Below are 20,358 nucleotides of genomic sequence, written 5' to 3' on the forward strand. Positions count from 1 at the left end.
AAATTTCTGCAACATAGAGAACTGTATTACATTGCCCTACTACAACTTTTTAAACCTTGGAAAAAATTATTATTAGGTGACTATGACTAATTTGAAACTGCATTCAAAGCAAATGAAAGCAGTATAACAAATGTCAATTTCAAACAATACAAAGAAATGTTGGACAATGAACGCCAACAAAGGTAAGACATTGAAGCTCAACTAGATAAAGGCACTACTGACGCCGGTCAACCTTCCCTTACATGAAGCTAATAACCACTTGGAGAACCACTCATTCTAAATGAATCAGAACTAGCCATGACTGAGGTAGAAAATATCATGTGTCAATATAAATAATCTGAAGTAGACTTGTCTGTGCTCAAATCACAGCTAAATTATGAACAACTCAGCATTCATCTAGAAGTCACTAAAGGAATGTAACATGGTATTAAACATGAAACTAAAACATGCAGCTGTAACAGTTATAAACCTCTCCTCTGCTCTAATGTCTAAGTGGTGAAGCTGGTTCTCGTAAAACATTTTTAATTCAAATTATCAGCAAATGTCTACAAACCTTAACAAACAACAACCTTTCAGCTGTTGTAGACACCCCCACAGGTTTAGCTGCCTACAACATAGGTGGTGTAACATAATACTAACTATTCCTCCTTCCGGTAGAACACATAAACAAAAACTACAATATTACAAATTGTCAGTAGAGGCTGCTACAGAAGTATGCAGAATTCTGAAACAAATGAAAGTGCTCCTTACAGATGAGGTAAGCATGGTTTCCAACCTCATGTTGGCTTTAATTCACCTCAGAATGCAAGGAGTCCTAAAAAACAACTATGAACAACTGTTTAGAGGACAACATGTTATTTTGTTGGCATACCTCCAACAGTTAACACCAGTCGAAGGTCAACCTATTTTCAAAACATTAGGACATTAGGAAAAAACAATACAACAACACACTTGGCAGCATTGGAAATGTACATTTCTGGACACATTTTCAATCCAGAGAACTAACTCAACACATGCACTACCCTGGTGATCTCACCTATGCTAACATTTTAAAAAGCATTAGAACTGGTCTACTTACAAAAGATTCTTATATATTAATACCAGACTAATCCATGAGCTATATGGTCGAAACACATCTACTCCTGATGTATTGAAAAATGAACCCAACAAAATCTATTCAATGAGACAATGTTAAAAAAAAAAACAAATGCAACCCATACTGCATATCAGCTCCACAGACAATCTAAACGTGCATGGCATGATGCTCCCTATGTGTCAACAACCAACAGTACAACTAGATAACTCTATCTCCAACAACGTTGTCATGGAGAAAATATTAACTTCGTGCCTACAATGCAGAGTAATTCTAAAATGTAACCTTGATGTAGAACAAGGTTTAGTTAATGGAGCAATTGGTACTGTGTTAGCTTCCAAACATTAGCTTCCAAACATATCCACATGACAACATTCAGTTTGTCAACATCCGCTTTCACAAACTTGCAGAAGTGAAAGAAATTGACTGCACAATAGCATGTTTCCTTCTTTTCAGAAACATGTACGTATGTAGAGAACTATTTTCTATATCTTTTGTATATGCTGTCACCATTTACAAATCGCAAGGTCTCATCCAAGATCATTCTGTGATTTATATTGGCAGCAGAGTCTTTCAGGAAGGTATGAATTATGAATCACGTTCACTTCTGCTTACACTCAGTGGCCTATTCCTAGTTAACTTTGATGCAAACAAAGTCAACGCTGACATTCCTTGTATCCCTGAACACAACAGGCTACTTGCACTGTATACCCAACATCTAGTTTATTTATTTATTTTTGATTTGTAGGTGCTTTAAGGAAACTTAAGGAGGCTTGCTTGAGGGTTACAATAAGCAGCACGAGAAAAATGCTTAGATACAGTTTGTCATGTTACAGTTGTTCACAGTTTGTTATGTTGCAGTTGTTCACAGGATTCTTATCCATAGTAACATATGCAATACAGATAGGATTCTTATACATATGTACCCTTGTCCTCAAAGATAAAACCTTTTCAAAAGAAAAGAAATGCAAACAGAATATACAGCACATCTCCAAACAATACAGCTTAAGATAGGTTGAACTCCTTCTACATAAAATAATACAACCGCAAAACTGTCTACTACAAACTCAACTGCACGTCCATCAGAAAAAAAAGAGACAAATATCTGTTCTCCTAAAAAATCTGAAGGCCCATCAAACGATGCACACACACAACTCTCTGGTCCATTTAAAATCAGCAACACAACTTGAGTAAACTGCTATGTAAATGTAAGAATCAATCTTCATCCATTTTCCACCAGTTGTGTTTGCAAATGCTCGTCTGTCATAGTAATGTCACAAATAATCCTAACAGTACTTACTGTGTCTCAGATATAATGCAAGAATTGGACGACTATGCAGGAATGGAAAAATTTACCATAAACACACAAGACAATCCTCAAGAATTCCTAATGTACTTAGTACAAGTACTGGAAACCAAAAAAAAACTATAAATTACATTGTCCAGATTTCATAAACATGGAAACATACATGCACTCTATGCAACCGTGTTTCACAAGAGCACATCCCTGAGGAACAATTTGAATATGTAGCCATACCAAATTGTGAATCCATTCCATTTCATCAACTTCTGTAGAAGGCATATTATGTTATTTTTGAAATTAAGACAATTGTTCCAGCATGTAATTCAACACACATAGCCAATTTGTCACTCTATTGCTTTTTAGGTAAAAAACAGATGGTGCCAAAAAGAATTGTAAGCTTACTAGCTTCACACACGGCCAAGTATCTCTTGGCAAGAAAACCTTCACAACAGTAGGTATAATATTCCACACTGGTGTCACAACCGCTCCAGGCCACTGCACTGCCTATGTCAAAAATAGAAGTTGTTGCTTTGAATGTAACAACACCACTGTTATTTCAAAACATAGGTTACCAGAAAATCTAACAAATTCCTACTTAATATTCCTTCAACTCAAATGTACTCACTAATCTGTAGCACAATAAACAATTAGACTACAGCGACAGGTGTCTAACTACATGCATATTAATACAATAGTCAAGACAGTTAGAATACGCCAACAGGTATCTAACTACTTAAAAAATACCCTTCATTGCAATACACTTGAAAAACGCCATCACATTTCATGTTACTGCAAAACTTCTTCTGAAGTCTAATGTAGTTAGAATATGCCAACAGGTATATAACTACTTTAAACATTCCCTTAATAACAACACACTTCAAAAAAACATGCTAGCACACTTACACTGAGTTTATTTTTTAATCCTCTATGGATTCTTTTCACATTGATCCAATGATCATTGAAGTCAATACAACAACACTGTACCACACACTAATGTTTTACCAAACATAGTACATAGAATGTACTGTTTATGAGGGTCAGAAAAAGTGAATATATATTTAAAATTGTATGCTATTGAACCTTTTCAACTATCCTGCTTAACAAATTATACTGTTTTATTTCACAGAAAATGAACCAGAGACTCCAGCTTTACTTTTATACAACTAAAGATCCATACCAACTGTAAACAAATACATATTCTATAAGCACTATCCTCAATTGAACTACCATCATAAATAACACATACTTTCTACTCCCCGTACAGTATCTATAATTACTATACACATATTCCTATAATGGTTGTGGCCATGCCCCCAAAACTGTGTCCTTTTATCTGTGTGGGGAAGTGTGAAGGAAGCCAGGTGTGTGTATTCATCAGTCATTTCCCCACTCTGCCTGACCATTGTGTTGGGACATGTCAGGTATATGGCTCTGGTGTTAGTCTGTTGTCGCTCACAAAATAATAATTTCTGCTTGTGAGAAAGTGTATGTATCGGAAAAGGGGGGGGGGGGGTTTCTAGGTATCCTAACTGGATTGAAGTGGAAAAGGTGTTATAAGGAAGGGGATACCGCATCTGACCCTTTGGTTTCCCACGTCCCACTTCCACTCTCCAACGACCCCCATCCAGTGATCCTCCTCACTGGTACCCCCCCAGGAACTGGATCCAACAGCGATGGCTGTGTCCTGGTCACCTGGATGATAGATCCCCGGGGACTAAAAGGTGAGACACCTTCAGGTTTCTCACATGGGGGAGGATTTTTTTAAGTTGTAAAGTTTTTCAAATTGTTTGTTAATGTAGGCATTTGATTGATTGCTGTTCACAAGTATATATCAGAATTATTATTAGTATGATTTGAATAAAATAGTTATAAAAAAAAGAAGTGGTCATTGAGTGTATAATGAGTGAAAGTTTTAATTGCCAAGCTAAAACAAATTAAGGCTAAGTAATGTAAGTTTACCATAGATCCGGTTATTAGATAGTATATATTGAAAGTGGTTCCTATATTGAAATATGGATTGGAATAAAGAATATTACAGGGCCTGCGGTAGTGGCCCTGTAGTTATGGTTAAGTTGCTCAAGCAATAGGAACAGAAGTTTTTGGGTGGCTTATAACTTTGCCTCCCCTGGATAAATCCTCAGCAAACTTTGAAACAAAATAAAAGTATATGGGTTCCTCGGATTGATTCGGTGAAGATTGGTGAGGTTTCTTCCAGGCGGGGCAAAGTTATAGGGGGTTCCCAAAATGTGTGGTTTTCCTCATTGACCTGCTCTCAAATCTTGACACTAACACCCGCTCTATCCTCATTCTCCTTGACCTCTCCTCTGCCTTCAGCATGGTTAACCATGACATTCTGATCGCACATCTCTGTGACACCATGGGAATCACAGGTCAGGCTGTGGCATTGTTAAACTCCTTCCTCTCCGACCGCCCATCCCAGGTGGAACTCAGAGCCTTTCACTTGACTATCACTTTCCCAACCTGTAGCATTCCCCAAGGATCCCTGGTTCTTCTGACCTGGCACGTGTGATTGCCACTTTCACTTCGGAAACATGGAAGCACACTGTGAGCAAGGCACAACAAATGAGGAGGTAGCAATTCCAAGATTGCAGTTTAAACCGAGGAGAAAGGTGGCAAGACCAGAGAGGATGACAAGGAGGGAATTACCCTTGCCCTTTTCAAGAAAGCACCGTGACTTTCAAGAAGCCTCAAAGAAAAGAAACATAAGACTGGGAATTGCAGCTGAAAAACAGTGTAGCGTGTGTCAAAGGTACACAGGGCTGTCTCGCATTGATAGCCAAGGCAGGGAGAAGCAATTGCCACTATGGTACTGTCCTTGACTCCGACAGCAGAGCAACACCAGCGAGTTCAGCACAACTGATGAGTCAGAGAACCTGATAGCAGACTGTACTGAGCTATGCTCAAGGTTGCAAGCGGCAACATTGTATGAACAAAGAGAATTTGTATACGATTGAAATTTATGTAACCAGACTAGGTACCAGATACAAGTGGTCAGCTACACGTGGGTGCTCACTCGAAGGACCCTGTTTGGTATCACTGTAAGCATGCTAAAATGATTGAACTTTGAACTCTAAGTGGTCCTGCAGTGGTTAATTTGAATTCCGTGCACATTCAAAAGTCTTTGCCTGTGAACTGGAATTAGTCTTAGCCCGGTAGAGGGGGACTAATGGTATATAAAGGGATCTGAGCCCGGAATAGGAGGATCCTGTATAAAACAGTAAATCAACCCTGAAAAGATATTGCAGTGGCAAATGTGAACCTGATTGAGGGATGCCTGCAAATTAGAGTTGGTCTGAACCTGACTTAGAGAGGTTAATTGTGAAAGAACGATCTAAGACCGGCTGAGGGGAATCCAGAGCTAAGAGTAAATCGCACGACTTGAGTCTTTGGAAAGGAACATTTCCTTGTTGTTTCTGGTACATCAGACCCTCTAAAGCAAGAGACTTTGAACAAAAAAGACTTGGTCCCAGAAGGCCCTGACGTTGGTAGAAGGAACTGTGACCTTGTGCCCAAGAAGCTAAAGAGTGTGCTGTGCTTGTGTGACCCGCCTTGTCCCGTGCCAAAAATGTGGGAACAGGAGGCCAATGGCCTAAACTTCCTGACTTATCTTTGTGAACACTTCTTTCTTTTTGTGAACATTATCCCACACTATTTTGGTAGCATAGCGGTAAGAACTGCCAATAGATTTTATTTTTAGTATAGGCCCTTTTTTTTTTACTAGACTCCACTAGGATTGTAATATTATTATTTGATGGTCGCAGTTTTCTCCCCTGTTAGATTTAGCTTTAGTTCAATAAACACCCTTGAACTGTGATCACTTGTTGCTGTCTGACTTTGATACTATACCTTCCTTACACCCCCCTCACAATTGCCACAAATACTAAGGAATGGAAAGAGGAAAAAAAACAAAAAAAGCAATAATGTTAATATATATATACAATTCAACACTTTATTACATCTTTGGAATGAACTTATCTTATCATCCAGATTCCACCTGTTCTTCTAATAGGAACTCATTCCAATTCACAACTCAGAAATTCTATCAAACATATTGGGCCTCATCACGAGCTGGGCGGTAATGCCGCCGCTAATAGCGCTGGCATTATTAGCCCTACCGCCAAACCCACCAGCGCTATTAGCACCAGATCACGGGTTTAGCGGAACGGTTATTGCCCATTCCCCATTGAGCCCATTTGGAAATTCCCCATTCCCCATTGGGCTCAATGAGGACATTTTGCACTTTTACCGCCGGCAGATTTCCTGCCGGTGGTAAATGCGCCGAAAATTGGCAAATTCTCAGTAGATATCCCCCCAGCTGTAAGCTGGGGGGATATCTACTGAGAATTTGCCAAAGCCGTGATTTGGCGGCCCCTTAAATGCAGCGGTAACAACGCTACCGCCGCATTTAAGGGCTACCGCCAAACTCGTGATGAGGCCCATTGTCTTTTCTGTGAATGCTCATAACTATTCTCTCAATATTGCAAACTGAATAGATTTCATCTAGCCAAGCATCTTTCGTAGGAGTGTTTGCTGATTTCCAGTTTCGTAGAATTCTCCTTTTCACGACCATTGAAGCCCTCAAGATCCAAGTCAGCTGATGGTATGACATATCTTCCAGTTGAGTATATTCACCCAGAATGAGAGGTACAAAATCATATTCCCTGTCTACTCCCAGGACCGTGTTCATCACATTTGCCACCTCACTCCAAAGTGCTTTTACTTTAAAGTAATCCCATAGCATATGCTCAAGTGAGCCTCTGGAATGCCCACATCCCCAGCATGCATCTGATCAACTCAGACCTTGTTTGTACATGTGTTCTGGGGTCCAATAGACTCTGTTTTGCAATTTCACTAGCCGCAACCTCTCGCCAATGTTCAAGGACATCTGGGGCATTTTGTATTCTCACTTGATTTATCACCGAGGAGTTTGTATATCACTGATGCCATATGCCCTGGGCCTCCTATGCATGTAACAGGGACCAGCAGATTAGAATTCTTGAGATCCACCAACGGCACAGCTGCTCTAGCATCCAATGCTCTCTCTATGTACAACCCATCTGGCCTTATTTGGTCTTTAAGGCATGAAATGGGAGCTAATGTTCAAATGCAAACAGGTCACCAATCTGTCGTGTTCCCTCCAGAAACCAATTTGACCAGAAAATTATTTTGCTGTTGATTTTAACAGCAGGATTCAACCATATAGATGAAAAACTCATCAGGTCTGGATCCATATCTAGAGATAAACCTATATCTTTCCAAGAAAACCTATGAAAGTCAGTCAACACAGACCTCGTGCCCCATCCTTTGCTTATGCTGGATAGCAAAGCCAACAGATTCGGAGGACAGCCATGCTCATCTCAGCAATTGACCATTCATCAAATAGCTCCCCCAAAAAAGGTAAGAAGTGCCTTGTCATGAATGCTAAGTAATATCTGGCAATGTTCACCCCCCTCTTTTGCTCCGTACTTTCCAAAGTTTCAAACTCGGCAGCTTCTTCTCCCATTAAAACAACTGGATCCTACCATCATGTTCTTTCAAAATGGATTTCTTTGGTGGAAGAGGGATCATACTCGTGACATAAGTAATCTTTGGTGCTGCTGTCATTTTCAGTGCATTCACTTTACCACCCAATGATAACTTAAGGGAATCCCAAAGCTCTAAGGGCCTCATTACGACCCTATCGCTCCGGAAAGAATGGTGGTGGTAAATCCGCCACCACCGTTCTTTCTGGACCGACTGATTAAGAGTCCTGCAGGCAGGAGGTGTCACTCACGCCAGGTCTGACCTGGCGGGTTTAACACCACCCGCCTGCAGGCGGACATGGAAACACCGGCTCTGTCATAGACGGAGCCGGTGTTTCCATGGTCCCCATCCCAATTGAGTCCTATGGGACTCCATGGGAATGGAGATTTATCGATTTCCACCTCCAGAATTACCAGGTCACCGGGGTTGTAATACCCTGGTGATTCCGGCAATCATGGAGGCAGAATGGTAATACGAGGTTTGCTGTAACCTGCCGGAATTTCCGGCATGGTTACTGCCGGACTTGTAATGAGGCCCTAAGTCTGTTGAAAACTTCTCCATCGCTGCTTTCAGATTCATGTCCATTACATTTTTAACATCTCTAGTAAGCCAGATCCCCTGGTATTTCATTTTCATGGGGCACCATTTAAAACCAAAGCTATGTAGTTATGAACTATTGCACAATTGTGAACACAGAGGAGAGCCTCTGATTTTAACCAATTGATTTTATAGTTAGATCAATCAAAGCTGGGGTAGACGTTGTCTAGTCCTGCAAATCCAGAAGACGCTCATCTGCATAGAGCCTTATTTCTGTCTTAATGGAAGTTAATCTCAACTATCTTATCCAATTGCTCCAAAGAAAGAATAAAGAGAAAAGGTGATAATGTACAACCTTGACCAGTCTCTCAAAGTAATTACATTTCAGTGAAATCATTCCGTTTGTTAACACATCTGCCTTTGGGATCTCACCCAGCCCATGAATTCCATTCCAAAATTCATTCTTTCTAAAGTTCTGAACAGAAAATCTCAGTGTACAATGTGGAAGGCCTACTCTTAATCCAGAGAAAGAGCAGCCTCTGCGACTTTTAGTTCGTACAATTCCGACATTGTTAATAAAAGCTTCCTCGTATTTGTTGCTGATTCTCTTCTTTTTCCAAAGCCGGCCTGATTTGGGTGTACCAATTTTGAAAAGACTATCGATCCTACCCTCTAGGACCTTTGATTGGATTTTACAGTCTGAGCTTATCAAGCTAATTGGTCTATAGGTGCCACAAGTGTCAAAAGAACTGAAATTGTGACATGTCTGAGTGAGGGTGGTAGTCTACCCTTATCCGTGCAATATGTGGATGTAGTGTTCAGCAAGTCTAATACACCCTCAGGCATTGCCCAGAAAAATTCAGCAGGTAATCTGTCAGGACCCGGGGACTTTCACATATTTAAAGCGTGCACAGCTATTCTAATCTCATCAATCATCATTTCACTCTCCAAAATCATCTTTTCATCTTCTGACAAACATTCCATACATTGATTTTCCAATTGAGACTGAATCCTCCTTTGGTGTCTCATGGAAAAGCCTCTTAGATAAATCTCTAAGTTCATTGTTACTCTCCTGTGGATCATAAGTGATATGTCCCCCATTTATCTCAATTACACAAATAGCCATGCTTCCAGCAACCACTCTCAAACGATGTGTCAATAATCGGCTATGTTTCTCCCCACCTTCATAATAGTTGCATCTTGACTTAAAAAGTGCAAGCTGTGCCAATTCACTAAGGTTTTTATTTAATTCAAACTTACATTTTATAAGCCTTAACTTTTTTTCCTTCATCCAGCAATCTCATCACATCTTTCTCAAAATCTTTCACAGAGTGCTCAGAGCAGCGAGTTGCTTATCTTTTTATCATCATGTAACTCCTGAGCGCCTCATCAGGACTCCTCTCATCACAAAGTTGAAGCTTTCCCACACTGTGCCCATCTCCAGCTCATTGTTCATATTAAATCCAATTAATTCCTCTACCTCTCTAACTAAATCCTCCCTCAATTTCTCAAACTTCAATATTGTAGTGTTCATTCTCCATGTATGTGGTCTCTTTAAAGAGTAATCTAGACTTAAACACATCTGAATTGCAGCATGATCCAAAATCACAATATTCTCGATCTCACATCTTCTGAAATTTTGCAATAACAATACTGATGTAAAAAAAGTAGTCTATTTGTGAGTAAACATCATGTGCCCCCGAATGGAAGGTGTACTTACGACCATTCGGATGTTCGGATCTCCACACTTCTAGAAAACGAAAATCTTGCCAGAGTAAGCCCAACCTCTCTGTTTTCTTTCCTGCCATTGTTGGTAGTGCGGGGTGACATTTACAAGATACAAAACAACAAAATGTATTACTAGGGGATGTCAATGTGTTGACTACTCCTGTCCAGAAAAGGGTCCAATACCACATTGAAATCCCCCCAAGTTGCTGAAATTGAACGGATTCACAATTAGGTATGGATACATACACAAAGCGCTCATTAGGGATTTGCTTCTTTGTCACTTTGTTGCAGAGAGTGCATGTACGTTTCTGGAATATTTCATTTATATGTATGTTTTTGTTTTCCAGTACTTGTAGTAAGCACATTAAAAATTCTTATGGATCGTTTTGTGAGTTTATAGTGAATTTCACCATTCCAGGACAGTAGTACAATTCTTGTCATATTCCATGAGCACTATACGTGTTGTCAGGATTGTTTGCTGCGTTTCTATGAAGTACTAACATTTTCAAACGCAATTGGTCTGTACTGTGTAAGTAAATGCTGTCAACAATTGGTGGCAATTGAAATAGAATATTCATTGCCACATTTGCGTAGCAACTTACACCAGTTATATTTGAAAATTTGAATGGACCAGATAGTTCTGTGGCCAAGTCATTTTTTCAGAGTGTGTTGCTTCTTTGAAGAAGTACCTCAGTTACTTTGAGTAGTAGGTTCTTCTTTGGTTGTGGTAATTGATGAAGGATTAGCTTTTGTTACTCTCTTTGGAAGATTTTCAGTCAGATCCTGTTGCATTTCTGTTTGAAAGAGTTTTCTTTTACAACGTTATCCTTTATGTGGAACAGGATTTGTTTTTAGATGTGGGTGTATAGTGAACGTAGTTTATTGTATTCTTAAATGCAAGGAATATCAGTGTTTACTTTACTTGCATCAAAGTTGATTAAAAATAGACCGTCATGTGTACGTAAGCGTGATAGTGCTATGTAACTCATGCCTTCTTTAAAGACTGTGCTACCAATATCTATCAATGCTTTGTCTAGGGTAAGACCTTGTGTTTATGAACGGTGACTGCATATGCTAGATTTAGAGAAAATTGTTCTCTGCGTACATACATGTCTTTGAAGAGAAGGAATCGAGCTGTTGAGCGCCCTATCCTTTTTACTTGTGAAAGTTTGTCAAAGAGAATATTGACAAACTGAATGTTGTTCTCACATGGGTAAGTTTGAAAGCCAACAACTGTACCCAGTGCGCCATTAACTAGTCCTTGCTCCACGTCAATGTTACGTTTAAGCATTACTCTACAGTTTAAGGATAATTTTAATATTTCCTCCAAACCAGCTGTGTTGGAGATAGAATTTTCTAAGGTATTTAGTCTTGTTGTTGCTTGTAGACACATGGGTAATGTCATACCATGCACGTCCAGTTTGTGTGTGGAGCAAATGTCAATTATTGGTTGCATTTCTTTTTTCAACATTGTTTCATTGAATTTGGAACAGCTTGCAAGAGTTGGCATTAAGGACATACAATTGACATCTTTGTGCGCTAATTGTTCCATAGCATCAGTAGCACATGAGTTATGGCCATAAAGTGCATGGATGTGCCGGGTTTTTAATATTGATTTTGCTTCTTGAGATAGTAAACCAACTCTAACACTTTTTAAAATATTGGCGTAAGTGGGGTATGTAGATTGGCGCATGTTTTCTGTTAATTCTCTGTATTGGGAATGTTGCCAAAGGTTGACATTTCCTATGCTGCCAACTGTTTTACAGCAGAGTTTGTGTCCTAAGGTTTTAAAAATAGATTCACCTTTCACAGGTGTCAATTGAAGAAGATCTCCGAAAACAATAATATGTTTTCCTCCAAAGAGCTCTTTGTAGTTTTTTTTAAGTACTTCTTGCAATCTGAAGTGAATCAAAGCCAACATTAGGTTCGAGACCATGCTCACTTCATCTATTAGTAGCATTTTAATTTGTTTTAACACTCTGTGTAGTTCCATTGCAACTTCTGTAGAAAGTTTGTATTATTCTAATTTGTTTTGGTGTTCTACTGGAAGGAGTAGTAATCGGTTTAAAGTGACACCGACTATGTTGTAGGCAGCTAAACCTGAGGGGCAGTTACAACAGCTGACAGTTTGTTGTTTGTCAATTGTTGAAGGAACTTGCTGATGATTTTGATTATGGATGTTTTGCCTGAACCAGCTTCACCACTGGCGTATAGTAGTATAGGTTTGAATTTTGGCAGGTACATTCTTAATTTTCATGTTGTACACCATGTGCAATTTCTTTTTCTTACTTCTTAAAAAATGGTTCTTGTTCAGTTTGATTGTAGTACAGTTAAGTCTTCTGTATCTTCTTCATAGTGGCACATGGTGTTCTCTACTTCTATCAAAGCTAATTCTGCCTCATTTGCTATTAGTGGCTGTCCCAGTGGTTCTTGACTTCCTGTTACAGAAGGTTGACTATTGTCGGGAGTGTCCATATCTTGTTGGGGCTGGAGTTCTTCTTCGTGTTGCTGTTCATTGTGCAACTGTTTTTGTACTGCGTAAACTTTACATCAATGATAGTGCTTTTATTTGCTTTGAAAGCATCTTCATAAGAGTCATCGGACCTCATTACACGGATGGCGGTGAACCATGGCGCTATTGGAAAGGTTGGCGGGCGGTAATTCCCCCTTCCACCATTGCCCTTCCCCATTCCCTATGGGAATGGGGAAGGTGCTAATTACGGTACCGCAAATTGCGATACCGTAATTAGCTCCACTGGTCCCTTTGCGGGAATGGGGAAGGTGCTAATTACGGTACCGCAAATTGCGATACCGTAATTAGCTCCACTGGTCCCTTTGCGGGTTGGTTTTTAACGCCTGCAAAAAGCAGGCGTTAAATTCCCCAACCTGCAAAGGGACCTCGTAGTAAGGCAGTAAAATACCGGTACCGGTAAACCCCTACCGCCATCCGTCTAATGAGGCCCATAGTTTTCTAGTATCTCTTCTTCTTTTCTCCATGGTTTAAAAAGTTGTAGCAGGGACATGTAATATAGCTCTTTCTGTTGAGGAGTTTTTAATGACAATTTGATAAGATTAATTAAGCTTTGTTTCGTAAGTTTCACTAAACTGCCTTCACAATCTGTCACTCTATATCTAGCTTTTTTTTCATCAGGTTTTATATTATTTTTGTATGTGAAGTTTTGGGCTATGTGGTATAGACACATGGTTTCCAAAGTGGTACTCCTGTCGGGTTGTATGTGTCTAGTAAATTGTTTTTCAAAATGTCTTGGCTGTTGGGATCATTTTTGGCTATTTTTTCTATGCCCTCATATGATTTGAGAACTCTTTTTCTAGATTTAGCAGGACCAAGACTTAGCCATACTATATTTTCAGATTTTCCATACAAAGCAGTACCGTTTAACAATCTGCAGTTTCATAGGAGCCACATTCTCTATGAGAGGGCATTTTTATGCCTAAACTGTACAATTTCTGAGATAGTGTTTTGTCTAATGATAGATCATTCCAGAGTTCTTGAAGCTATGTTTCTTCTGCTTTTGTTAAGTAGGCTGTAACAGATCGTGCAACTGCAGTGGAATTGCAATGTACTGCACATCTATGTTTGCATTCCATAAGAGGGCAATGATTGTATTGTAATCATTGATATATTTTGATGTGTTTGTTCGTTTTATGTGATACGTGTTCTTAGGTGATTTACCTTTAACACTATGTATAACTGAAGACATGAAGTTGTTCACTTCACCTGTTTCTGGAACTGGTCTAGGGAAACCAAAGCGGCATTTGGTATAGAATTTCCCTTTGTTTTTGTATTTGCGACGAAAATATTTGCCAGATTTTTGTCTTTGAAATTGTACAATTTGTGCCTGAAGATCATTATTTGTTGCTTGCGGTGGAATTTCACAAGTGTCATATTTTTCGATAAACTGTTAAACAGTGGAATCACTGTCTTGACCAAATTTAGGAGCATCTTTAATCCATAAAAGCATGTGGATATGTGGTGCTCCTCTGGCTTGGTATTCATTTCTCCAAAAGAAGTGTTGCACTTCTTCGAGGGGAGGAACAGTTTTATTACAAATAAAGTATAGCATAGAAATGAAACGATGATGGAAATATCTTGAAACATTAACAGGATCTAGAGAGCAAAGTTCTCCAGGTGTTAGTACATCTATGTTTGTTTTGTTTTTGTTTGATATGCGTAGGAAATCATATAAATCTTCCCATGCATATTCTGCACAACTTAATGTAACAAACCAAGTGGGTGGACCAAGGTTTCTTAACATACAACGTACATCTCCGTGACGTCAGAACCAGTACTCTTTTGTACCACGCATGTTTGCTAACAGATTTGTAATGCTTGATTTTAAAACCTCATCTTTTTCTTGCACTTTTTGTATTAATTGCCTAGCTGACATATTTGAAAGTGAGTTCCTGATTTCCGTAACATAGAGTTGCTAGTTCACTTTCAAAGAGTAGGTGGAATATGTATTCCACATTTTGCCTAAATCTGGGATCTTCAGAATACATTTGTAACGAGCGGTATTCTGATGCTGTTATCTGAGTGGGTCTATCATCGTACCTTCCTCCTTTGCCAGTAGGAAAGAGTAGAGGAAAAGCACGTGCTTCTATACTTTTTTCCCATATGCTGATTGGTGATCCTTTGGTTTGTCACATTTGGTACGTTTCTAGTGCATCATCTATGGTGTCATTAGAGTGTAATGGATGAATTATATAATGGTCTAAAATATTGGATACTGTAGCAGGATGTAGAAGTTCAAATTGACCGGTTTCTGGTGACTCTTGAATTATTTTAGTTGTTTCCCTTAAGTTTTCTTCAATATTTATTTCTTTGTAGTATATAGTTTTTATGTTACTTTTATAAAAATGTCTGCGGCAAAACACACACACATGGTTTGGTACTTCTCCGGATGTATTTTTAAATTTTATTTTTAAATTTTAGTATTTCTTTTTGTATGTTTGTAGTAGAAGGTTGCTATGTGCAGAATTGTTGCTAGTCTGTTGTAAAGCTATTGCATTTTGTAAGTGGCTTTCACTTCCAAAATATTTTTTCTGGATATGACAGATTTAGAGACTAGATTTCTTATAGTTGAATGATGTGTTGATATCATTTTGATATGATGGAAGGTGCTTTTGCCAACAGGTCCTGAAATGCAGGCTAATGAATGTCCTTGTAGTCCTGTGTATTTCCGCACTGAACAGGTATCCATATTTCGCAGCACATTCATTTTGATTGTGTCTTTGTCTTTCACATACTGATTAAGGAACTGGACTAAAGATTTGAAAGATTTTTTGGGAATGTTACACATTGTCGTGCATGGCCATTTGTGTACTGGACGTTCTGGTTCAGTCGAATGGAGAGGTAATTCTGAGTTTTCTGGGGATATTTCTGTAAGCAGTATTTCTTGTTGCATTATAGTATTATTACGTTTTTCATAACCTCGTCCTCTGCTATGTATGGTAATTGTGTTTGTTTGGTTTTGTTTGTATGCTTCTTCATTAACATATGGTTCTGTTTTCGTGGTGTGACTCCATTCACCTCCACAGATATTTAAAAAGTTATTTTTGTTGACATTTCATTTATTGAGAAGTTTATTTTTTTAATTTAGTAGTTTGTTTTGTTAGTGCTTTCATTCTGTTTAACACTAAAATTAATAGCTTTCTTTTGAGATCGGTTGCACTGTCTATTTTAGCTTCTAAGATTCATTTTCTACGGTAGGTCTGAAGGGTTGTGCATGATTTGTCTCCTGTTTTTATAAGATTCTGAAGGACTTTGTGGCAGAACATTTTTGCTAAAATACTTTTTTTGGTATGGTTACTTGCTAGTATATCAAGATTTATAGGAGCAGTTTTAGCCTAGTGGTAGCTGAATTCTTGTTAAGCATTTTTTATTTTGTTTTACATTTTGATAGAGGAGGCAAAGTTTCTGTACTGGAAGCTTGTTTTGTTTTGCTAAATGACTGTATTAGCTGTTTTGTTTGAACTTTTTGTACAAACTCTGGTAGAGATGGATGCTTATTTTGGACACTTTTATTTTCATTTGCTCTATTTCTGCGTTACTTTCTACGGACTTGCTTTTTGATAGGCATTCTTTGGGGTCTGTTGAAAAAAAGGTATGGGTTGGGCTATTCTGCAATGTATGTGTGCTGTGTGCATGAGTGTCTGAGTATGATGGGAAAGATGTATGTGGTGGTGTGTGATTGTGCATTGGGCAGTTACAATTAGTTGGGAAGGCTATTCTTCTATTTGTGTGTTACTAAACTGAGGTTCAGATGAAAGTAGAAAGTGAGCTAGTGGTGAGGAGAATCATTAATAGTAAATCTAATGGTATAAAATTAAAACATTTCTTTGTTTTGTAGTACTAACATTCTAAGGGTTGAGTATGTTATTTGTGTTCCAGAAAAACAGGGATTTATGTGCCATTCTGCCTGCTAAACTTTGTTTAATAAATGGGAATTTGTGGGCAGAATGGTTCAGAAATCGCTGTTTTTTTTGGTGCGCATATTACATGAATGAACCACACAGTGTGTTTGAGGAACAGTAAGAATATTAAGGTAGTATTGTACTATGTTGATTTTTATGTTTTTGTGGTATTATTCTTGTTTGATATCAGAACATAGTGTATGCATGCATTTCATTTGACTATGTGCAGCCTTTATATTTTATTTACAATATGCTAGTTCAACATGCTTTGCAAATGAGTAGAATTTTAAGTGCATGAAAGTCACAAGGTGTGTTGTAGATAGCAGACAGGTTTGGAAGTTACAGTTGATTATAGTAGATGGGAATAATGTCAATAAGTTCATTTTATAGGTAGACATGCCAACAATCGGGAGCCCCTGAGAGGGAGATTTCACCACATTAATCAGGAACATTTATTTTTCTCATAGGATTGCATTGAGATTAGCATTAATTTAGGCAGGAGACAGTAAAAAATAGCGCAATTTTTCAATGAAAAATCGGGCGTCTCGCGCCTAAATCGGGAGCATTGGCATGTATGTATCGGATATGCAGGTTTAGTGGCATTACTCTGTTTATATGGATTCATAACACTTGTACATGTACTGTGAATAAAATATGCATACCTGTAGTTTGTATTCAAGTATGTGGATATGAATGCAGCTGTAAGTAGAAATCTTGGAGACTTATAGAGTAGTGTTTGTATTAGGTGCTTTCTATTGATATGAGACTTGTACTCAGAGTGATCAACAGTACATTTGAAGTGCGGAACTCTGTAGTTAGATGTAGAGGTCTTGGATGTGATTGGTGGATCGTTGTGTGACTGCTTAGCTGTATCCAATGAGGGGGTGGCACCGAGAGTGATGTGGAAAGGGTAGGTCTGGCTAAAAGTTAAGTGCTGCGCGGACACCGCAGCTGTTTGTGGGTAGGGAGTGCCACATCTGGGGTTTTCCAACAAATCCAGTATGGAAAGGGGGCTGTAGCGATCAGCCAATCAGATGTTGATGTTGCGGAATTGTGTAGGAATAGAGTGTTTGTAGTGAAGATGGCAGCGGTGGAGAAAGTCAGGGTGTTGCTGCTCGGAGATATGTGTGTCCATGGTTTACATCACTATGCTCAATGCAGCCATGTGACAAACAATTTCGATGTTAAAGGGGTGGAGGTGGTGTGGAGCGCTGTGCCTGATTACAATGTAGAGGGAATTCTGCAAGTTTGTGAAGATATGCGCATAATGAACAGTCCCCATCTGGTAGTTTTGGACTATGGTGCTTTCCATTTGGGCGAGGTCAGTGACCCTACTTTGTTGGCAGATTTGGAACAGTTGGTTCAAGAAGTAATGAACATCCTTCCAAATGCGAAAGTAATTTTTTCTGGATTACTACCTAGGGCAATATGTGACAATAGTTCTGTTTTTTGTCCTCAGCAAAACATTGCTATGTGTGCAATCAATCGAGGCATGTGTGCTTTCATGCTTAGAGCTGGTATGTTTTTCTGTAGTAATGAGAATATTGATTCGCGTAATGCTGTTCATTTTGAAGAAAATGGCATTTCTTTATCTTTTTTGGGAAATGCCATGCTGTTTTGGAATGTAAGGTTTGCTTGGAGAAGGTTATGTGAAGATCTTAGTTGTAAAATAAGAAGAAAAAACCCCCCAAAAAAATACAAAATAACAGGTGTCTGTCAGGCATCTGCAAAAAAAGCAAAAAAGTGGCTCTTTTCAGAGCCCACCTCAAAGGGGAAATGGGGCACACTATTTAAATGCACATTCACCATGCTCAGATTTTCGATGTCTGCGAACATGGCGGTAGTCTGCAAACAGCGCGTATTACATACAGGGATTTTGGTGTGGAGAGACATGCAAATGAGAATGAGCGGAGGTACGGATTGGTCAGTAAAGTTTACTTGGTGTGTTGTATAAGGAGAGATTTTGTCAGAACGTCTTTTTCCTGAGAGAAGAACAGATAGTTATGGCTGTGTGTTTCCGAAAACAGATCATCTGGATTTTGGGAGACTCATGGATACATTGGTTGGAGGTGCATGCAGAACGCTGTGGAGTAGCTGCAGATCTTGGATTTTCTCATATGGAAGTGTACTGGCATGGAGTGTGTGGATTTGAAGTGGCTGGACTTGGTACCTCTATGTGCTACTTTAGAGACAGAGCATCATCCAGACATAATTATAATTCATGGTGGAGGGAACAATTTAGAACATGTGTCTAGAATGTCTTTGCAATTTACAATGAAAGAAGGACTTTAGAAGGTCATGGACATGTTTTTAAATTCCCAAGTGATTTTTTCTCGCATTGTACAAAGACAAATGTGGCTACGTTCTTCTTTATTTGGTCCACAAATAGAGAAAGCGAGGCGCAATGTCAATAAGGCTGTTTGTGCCTTTCTAAGAGATGTTGGCATGTCCTCTTTTCACAATGAAAATATTATTTTTCGTAGCACATACATTTTTCGCAGAGAGAGTCCATCTTATTTATGATGGCAATTAGATTTTTCAGAGAAATGTGCAAAATGCATTGCAAGCTTTTTGGGAATTATAGTCATCTATTTTGCAGTAGATGTTGATGATTTCAAGTTTTTCAAACACACAAAAACACCACCAAAAGGCTCTTTTCAGACCCACCACTTCCTACCAGAGAAAAGTGCATTGGTTTTGCTAGGGCAGCACCTTAACATTTTATATGTCCTAGGACTGTCCGCGGACTTCCAAAAAATGCAAAGGGCCCTGCACTATTTATTTGCCACTTCTATTTTTAAACTGTGAAAGGCAGCTCTCAAAAGAGCCTTTTTTATTTTTGTTTTATATTTGTTTTTTTTTTACACATGACACACTAGGAGAGGAGGGGAAAGGAGGGTAAGGAAGGGACACCAACCATGGGGATAAGAAAGGGCAGGTAGAGAGAGGAAGATGTAGGGTGGTCCTTATTTAGGTAGGTAGCAGGTCTTCTGGTGCTCCGTGACCGTAGTCTCGAAAGCATTTCGAAGACTCTCCCCCTGCAGAGTACTGTGTCGCACTACATACACAATATTGTGACCCTCGAAAGGTAAGGTTCAACAGCATTGCGAAGACGGAGGATGCTGTATGGGAACTCAACCTACTACGTTTATCAAAAGGTACAACATCACGAATGTCCGCACTGTGGAACAACGTTAGGTGTCGCTTCATGAATGTCGTGCCAAAGCTGTACGAACCACGCCTCAAAACAACTCAGCACCATTTTCCACTGGTTACAGGTGACCTTGTTTGCACGTGCTTTTGCTACGTTACCGTGAACGGTAAACAACTGCCACACCCAAGAATCCCAGCGAGTGCTGGTAGTAGGGAGTTCCTCGACCTCATTCTCTTCATCCTCTTCATCCTCGTTCTCTACATCCTCACGCGTGTTCCGCTCTGCAGGCCCTTGGGGAGGTGGAGGTGGTGGAGGGCTTGCGGGTGGTGCTGAGGCAGATGTAGCAACAGCAGCCATGGATGCCATCAGAGTTGATGAGATATCAAGCAAGAGCAGCAAAGGCAGCAAAGGTCAATCTGCAATAGCCAGAAGTAAAATGAAGATCAGCTCTGGGGTGTGGTCTTTTATAGGGGTGGAGGGGTGCGCTTCACGAAACACATCGAACACCCAGAAACGTTCAAAAAGTTACAAAAAGTATGTGGAAAGCCAGGGTCATTGTCTGGG

The sequence above is a fragment of the Ambystoma mexicanum genome, chromosome 1p, assembly GCF_040938575.1.
Source record: "Ambystoma mexicanum isolate Mex_15411 chromosome 1p, UKY_AmexF1_1, whole genome shotgun sequence".
NCBI lineage: Eukaryota > Metazoa > Chordata > Amphibia > Caudata > Ambystomatidae > Ambystoma > Ambystoma mexicanum.